This window comes from Desmodus rotundus, chromosome 1 (genome assembly GCF_022682495.2).
Source record: "Desmodus rotundus isolate HL8 chromosome 1, HLdesRot8A.1, whole genome shotgun sequence".
Lineage (NCBI taxonomy): Eukaryota > Metazoa > Chordata > Mammalia > Chiroptera > Phyllostomidae > Desmodus > Desmodus rotundus.
In genome coordinates, this window is record NC_071387.1 from 145298403 (window position 1) to 145306483 (window position 8081).

An 8081-nucleotide genomic window follows, 5' to 3' on the forward strand; every position below is an offset into this window, starting at 1 on the left:
GAGTGAATGTCAGGTTGTAACACTGTGATTTGAACAGGAGAGGTCAGTGGGTGCAGAGATATCTTCCAGGAAGATTGATACTGATAGTTTTAAGTATCTCACAGTAATCTCACCATTTAGAATAATGCCTTAGGTCCCTCTCTATCCCTATCCTCATTTTGAGAGCTACCTCTCATTTTATGAGACGTTCCAAGTCCGCCACACATTTGGCGGCAGTGCGCAGTGCCTACCAACCTCTTCGTGACCTGGGGGCTGTCCCAGGGTACTTACTGTGAGGCATCTCATGACCACATACAAACGTCTTTCAGAGTTGAACACGTGACCCTAACACAGTATCTTGCTAAGAATGCAACTTGCCTTTTGCATCCTTGAAAAAATCGTTAAGATAGTAGCCATATTCATGTTCTGTGTCTGCTAATCGCTTTTTTATATGCAGGCTTCCTTTCAATTCTCTGAAGTGTGCATTAGGGCAAGATTATTCTTAATAATTCAGAGATAGCAAAGTATGATTTATTTTTATTCATGAATAATGATCAAGATGCATCTTGTGAGTGCAGAAAAAGGGTGGGCCAGAGCTCTGGAAAATATGCTTTAGACATCTGAGGTAAAGGAAATATTCCAAGTTATTCCTCAATTATTAACAGATACAGAAGACAAGCAACAATCTGGGGAAAACATTTATAATTCATATCACAGAGAAAGCACTAATGTTTTTTACTATAAAAGAGCTCCCCCGAGCCAATAAAAGACCAACAACTCAATAGGATAGTGGGTAAAGTATATTAAAGAGAAGTCCCAGAAAAAGGAAATACCAATGCTTTTAAACTTATGAAAACATACTCAATATTACTTATAATAAGAGACTTTGCATTAAAACTACAAGGAAACATTATTTATACTTATGGGACAGACGAGTTTAAAATACCCAATGACTTACAGCATGCATAGGTAAGAGGTGAAACAAGGTCAGATACTGACGGAATCAGCACCTGTGCGTGTATGCACTGGTTGAAACACAACAGAGACAATTTTTTCAAATCTACTGAAATAAAAAATGCACATATCCTTAGGTTCAGCAAATTCACTTCTTACAGTGTTTCCTGTAGGTAAACTTGTACATGTGCCAAGTGATTTATGTAAAAGGGTAATATTTGGAACATATTTTATAATAGCAAATGTTTGGAAACAAGTTGAATTTCTATTAATAGTAGCCTAGTTTAAATAAACCATGAAAAATCCATATAACACCGCACAGCTGTTACAAAGAATAAGCAAACTGGGATAACCGTTTTGGAAAACTGGTGACGTTCACTAAAGCTAAACATATGCCTACCTCATGAACCAGTCTGCTCCTAGGTGCACACCCAAGAGTGATGAGTACTTATCTCCGTTAGAAGATATTTGTAAGTCTAGCCTGGCCATAGTAGCTTCATTCAAAATAGCCTCCAAAGGGAAACAATTCAGATATCCATCAACAGGAGAATGAGTAAATAAATAGTGATCTATTCATATAATGGAATAATGCTCAGCAATAAAAATAACTGGATACATACAATGACATGGAAAATCTCTGTGACATGGTGAGGGCAGGAAGGGAGATACAAATATGGTTTCATTTATAGGAAATTTCAAAACAGGCAAAGATCATTGTAATGACAGAAGTGAGATTATATGTTGCCTCTGGGGGGCAAGAGGAAATATTCTGCAGTGATGGAAATGTTCTGTATCATAATCAAATGGTGATCACGTGGGTATAAACAGCTACAAAATTCTTTGTGCTGTGTACTTAAGATCGATGCACTTTACACACCTCCTAATTTATGTTATTCCTCAATAAGAAGTAAAAGAGGAAGCACAGGAAAAAGAATGAGGATGGCTAAGAGGAGAAGAGCAGACCCTCTGTACCATGCGTGTAATCTGCAAGCTAGATGAAATAAAAATATTTCTCAACTAGAGTTCCTCATCTGAGGCACAGCACACAGAAAATTATGTGTAACTATTTCCTCAATTCTCCCAACAATGGTACGTAACACCATTCCTGATGCCCAGGCGAAATGTTATTTTACTACATACCATGGGTCCCTTAGCATATGAGAGCTTAATTCTCTCCGGAAATCCAAGCTGAGCATATTTATTTGTGGACATTTTGTGTTGTTTTTTTAAGCATATAAATATATACTTAAAGCATGTAAGTATATAAATTAAACTTATCACAAGAAACTAACAGTGATTGTCTCTGGCGAGGGAACCGGGTGTACCACTTGAAGGGCGTCCTGTGTGCATGTGTCAACCCGGGCTGTGGGAGTGGAGGAGGGGTGGGATGCTCCGGAGGAACAGCAGCGGTGCGTCCATGAGACTGCGCATTAACCAAGGTACGTATGCTAGTGGTCTTTAGAACAAAAATGACGTGAGCTTAATGTTTAAGTCCAAAATGCTATTTATACTAACTTTGAGGAACCTAAGAAAGAAAAAGCAAAATTTCTGAGGGCAGGGTAAATGACTTAAGCCTATCCAAGTTCCACAAATTGTAGGTGTGGAGGGAAAAAGGGAAATTTGTCAGGAGCATAAAGTATGGCAGGTTTCCAATAACACTCTACTGTTCCGGCCAGTTGGGTCACTTTTTCCTCCATCTAGTCCAGTCGTCACCCAATTGCCTGGGTGGTGCCTCAGGTGAAATAGGTTGAAGACTGAGATAACTAGGGTAGGGGAGGTCCAGGAATCTGACTGTTTTGCTAGGTTGGGCAGCAACCTAGCTTCTCTGTTTTGCTGGTGGGCAAGGATTTTTTTAAACAGCCAAAGAAATTGAAGCCTGATAGCCAAAACCGTAAGATTTAATACAGATCAGTTTAGTGTTTGCAACACACACACTTACACAGAGGAATGGGAATGGTCTTCGTGAGCAGAGGCAGGTGTGCCGGTTTCCAGGCTGCACATCAGACTCTTCACATACCAGGAGGGCTGCACCAGAATTTCCAGATATGTTTGTAATAATGAAGATAACAACTGTCACACAAGGATCATGAGATTATTGAGCACATCAGTGCACGTGCCAAGTGCTTCACATGAGCCATACTGTTACACCCTCACAACATCCCATTGCAGTAAATAGTGCTGGTATCCTCGTGTTACCAGTGAGGACATCAAGGAGCTGGCTTAACAAAGAGTGAGTGTGGAGCCTGCTTCCTTCCTTCTGATGCCCTGCTTGTGCATTACGTGGCCCATTGTCAGTCAGTGGAATGACTTCCTTATGTAAAGAACTACACATGCAGCTTTATACACAGTTCAACTCCATATTTACTTAATTGTGATGTAGATTTTTTCCAGTCATAATGGAAAAAACCAAAAATTTTGCTAATACGTTTTACCCCATTTCTTGAAATGGGCACAAATTTCTCAGAAATACTTTGCAAGTTTGTTTTTAGTTGTTTGCTTGTTTGTTTTGCTGGTACACTCATCCTAAGGAGCAGATAGAGATTTCTTGTAAAAACATTGACAAATAGTATATTCTTTAGCATCTTACAAAGCCCTGCTCTGGAGCTCCCTCATACAAAGTTCACTATTCAAGGGTTAATACATGGAAAATACCTTCAGAGACACTTTAATAGCATACCATTTCTTGAGAAAGTCCTTAGATTACTTAGGATAAGTTCACAATGACAACATTTCATTCAGTATTAAAGTATATTTTATCCTTTTAGTGGTCCTAGAATATCAGAGAAGAACATCAGTCATACCTTATTTAAACTCCTTGATTTATAATTCTGTACTACTTACAACATATACAAAGTCTGTCCAGAAGAAGTTGAGCCTTGTTAATATAACAAGAATGGTTTGTGTGACATTGATGTAACCTGACAGTCAAGGAGAGTAGACTGGAATGTACATGCATGAACAATGAGGACTTCACTGTACTAGTCAGTGGGGGTGGTAGACACCGTTGAGTGAACATGTGTACTGTGTGGCCATTGCATTCAAAATGAATGAGCAAGTAGAGCAATGAATCTGCATCAAATCTTGCATTAAGCTTGAACATTCCTCCACAGAAACTATTCAGATGATTCAGAAGACCACAGCTATGGGCAGCTGGTGATTGGTAGCTTCATCATGACAATGAACCAGCTCATGCATCATGTCTTGTGCAGAGTTTTTTGGCAAAACATCAAATTACCCAGAGGGCTCAGCTCCCCCACAGCACAGATTTGGCACCCTGCGACTTCTGGCTTTTCCCAAAACTAAAGTCACCCTGGAAAGGGATGAGATTTCAGACCATCAATGAGATATGATGGGGCAGTTCATAGGGCAATTGGGAGAACTGTGTGAGGTCCCAAGGTGTCCACTTTGAAGAGGACTGAGGCATCATTGTCTTATGTACAATATTTCTTGTATCTTGTATCTTCTTCAATAAATGTCTCTCTTTTTCATAGTGCGTGGATGGATACCTTCTGGACAGACCACATATACCCAGAAAATGGTAGGTAAGTAAATTAAAGAAAGTAAAAATACTTTCCATTTTCTTTCTCATGTTCTGTGCAGAATAATCTCTGTTCACTTGGTTGCAAAGTAGCTGAGGCAATAAGGTCAGCATATTGTTTCATTGACGGGATCTCTCAGCCAAGCCCAGGGGTAAGAGGAGTCATCAGACTTCTCAAGGGCCTGGAAGCAGGAAGTAGATAGCATCTGGGAACTAGATTTCTTTCTCCAGCCCTGAAAGCCAGATGGTTTGCATTCATGTCAAGTCTCTTAGCATCTACTTTGTGCTGCAGCCTCTGCTGAGAGGTTTGCTCTGCTTTGCTCAGGCTCTCGTACCTACTGTTTTTAAGTCCTATCCCTTTGTCCTAGGAAAACTATGTGATTGGATTGGTTTGAGCAAGTCGTCCCCTACAATCCACTCAGCTGTAGGGGGGTGCACTCCCTCTCAGCAGGGCCAGAATGGAGAGGACAGGGTCTGGGCAGACTTGCCAAGAAGAGGGCTAGGGGAGTAGTGAAGACATGACTGTGGAGAAAATAGTTGGAATTAGTGCTATAGCTGCCATGTGGGAAGCAGTATTTTTCCAGAACCTGATTATATAGAGACTACTCAGAGAGCATCTCTATTATATTTAGATATTTCCATAAAGGGCTCTCCTGAGTCAATTTATTTCTAAAAGTTCATAGGATTTAAGAATAGGCCTTGGAAAGGGAACCAAACAGACCCAGAATTGTGCTAGAGGACAGAGGACAAAAGTGGGGTTTACCTATTTGGTTTAGATATAAATGGGGACTTGGAGGCTCTCCTTTGATTGAGGGCAATTTTTGCCTCAGAAGCTCTGATCTTCGGCATACACATAATGTCAGAGCTGAAGCTTTCCCTGAATGTTTTGGAAATCAGAGATGGAAAACTTAAGTGGATAGTGCTGGCTGCAATTCAATGCAGGCAGGCCAATGCAATGCAGAGGGGGAAATGTTATTTCAAACCACAACTGAATGTAGCAACTTCTTCCTTTCCCATGGAGAAGACAGGGGTGGAAATAGGGAATAATTTATACAACTGAAGGACTACTCTTTTCACTGATCCTTGCCCTTGCAGAAAGAGGTGAAAGAGGGAGAAATGGTGAGGCTTAGCTTTGGATGGCCTATGGTTTAGCAGAATACATTAGCGGGTCTTTGTACATACAAAGAGAGCCCATGCACCAAGTATGGGGAGCTGAAGCAAAATTATTTTTATGAGAAAACAGAAGGTATTTCAAGTTTTTACTCCTGATGGAGAAGAGGCAGATAAGAAAAGAGAGGGGAACGGAAAGAAAAATAAGCCCTGGAAAGTAGGGAAGAGTTCACTGACTTTTCAAATTAGGAGTTTCTAATATTCTATTTTTAATTATTTAGCTACAGTGTAAATCCTACCCAGAGCTACAAGCCTCAATCAAGTCTGCTATAAAGAAAAGACTTTAATGAGTATTTTTGTTTGTGAGTGTTTGTTTGGCAGGGGTGTATTTCTTTGTGTAAATTATGGGAGGAGGCTAGATTCAAGTCTTATTACATGTAGAGGATAGGAAGAGATAAAATAGCTACACAATTCATTCATGAAATAACTCAGCAAAAGAAGGAGCTAAGGGTCATTAGTAGCAACTTGGAAAAAATTTTAATTTGATTCCTGTAGCAACCTTTACCTTACAAAGAAGTCCACACCAATGTAAACCCCCATACCTCATGCTCTTTGTGTAATGTGCGTTGACACAGCTCCATCAGGAAATGGAGTCTATGTTTCTTCTCCTTGAACGTGGTGGATCTTTATAAATGCCTCAGCCCACAGAATGGGTAGAAGTGGTGATGCATGACTTCATCACTTCTAGGTCAAACCAGACAATAGGGCTTCCACCTGACTCCTGCTTTCTCTTAGCATGCGTAACCTTGGAACCACACCACCATTATGTGAGGAAGCTATGAGTCATGGAAAGGCCATGTATGTATATTCTGGCCAATAGTCCCAGCTAAGCACCCAGACAGCATCAACTCCCAAAAACTGAGCAAACAAATCTTCTTAGGATTCCTGGTCTCATTCTTCTCGTTTTCCAGCTGAGAGCCCGCACACTGTACAGCATGGGCAGTCCTTCTCTACCTTATCCTCACTGACTCAAGGAAACCGTGAAAAGTAATCAATAATTATTATTGTTTTAACCACTGAGTTTTGGGAAAATTATGCTGTAATTGATAAATAATATATCCTCATTTCCAGTATCTACAGAAATAATTAGGAACATTGTGAAATTCAAACTAATTCTATTTGAGGCTTAAAGAATTGGATCGCATCTGTTCTCATGGTACTTGTTAGATCTCAAGTACTATTATTCTTTGCAATTCAAGAGTTCTGTAGTCTGAAACACAAAAGCTTCCTGGGCAGAGAAGGATGAGAGGTGCTGTGATCTGAATGTGGAGTCCCTACAAAATTCATATGTTGCAATATAATCTCTAAAGTTGATGGTATTAGTTGGTGGGGCCTTTGGGAGGTGCTTAAGTCACAAGTGGATCCTTAATGAAGGGGATTAGGGCCTTATGAAAGAGGCTCCAGAGAGATCCCTAGCCCCTACCCCCTGCCCCACCATAGGAAAAAGACAAGTCTGTGATCCAGAAGAGGATCCCATGTTGCCATCATGATCTCAGACTTCCAGCCTCCAGGACTGTAAGAAATGAATTCCTATTGTTGATAAGCTACCGAGTCTATGGTATTGTGTTATGACAGCCCGAACAGACTAAGACAGAAGTGGGACTTTCAGGCAGAGGTCAAGGAGAAAGCAAGTGGCTCGACACACTAAAGAATTCCTCCAGCTCTGGCTGGTGTGGCTCAGTGTAGTGAGCACTGGCCTGTGAACCAAAGGGTCGCTGGTTTGATTCCAAGTCAGGCACATGCCTGGGTTGCAGGAGAGGCAACCACACATTGATGTTTTTCTCTCTCTCTTTCTCCCTCCCTTCCCCTCTCTCTAAAAATAAAATAAATACAAATCTTTAAAAAAATATTTTTCCTCCAGATTCAGTTATTTACTAACCATGTGACTGGAAAATTACTCCTTTTCCCCCTCAGTTTCTTTATCTATAAGTGAGGCTAATCCATGTTTATAATTGTGAGAATTAATAAATAAAATGCACTTGAAGTGTTTAGTGTTTTGTACAGAATAAACACTTTATAAATGTTAGCTATTATTATTAATAATATGTTTAACACAGTGTATAACACTTAAAAATGATAGCTGCAATTATTATGGTGCTCCAAATATTTATTCTAACATGCTAATCCATATCCCTAAATTCTGCATTCCTATTTCCATGGCTGTGTCCCTGGAATTCCCATGTGGAAAGGACAAGAAATTCTGTAGTATATGGAAATGTCAGCTTATCAGTGCTACTCGTAAGCTCTCCATAAAATGGAACTCACTCAGAATGCCCCAACCTAGCGCAATTTGTTAGCTACCAGCCTAAAAAGGCATTGATTCATCTCTGCCTGCGTTGGAATATAAATGGCAATCCTTAGAGATGCAATCATAAATTCTGCCAACCTTGGAACATATTTATAACTTGGAGAATCTGTATTTCAAATTAGTCTCTTACAT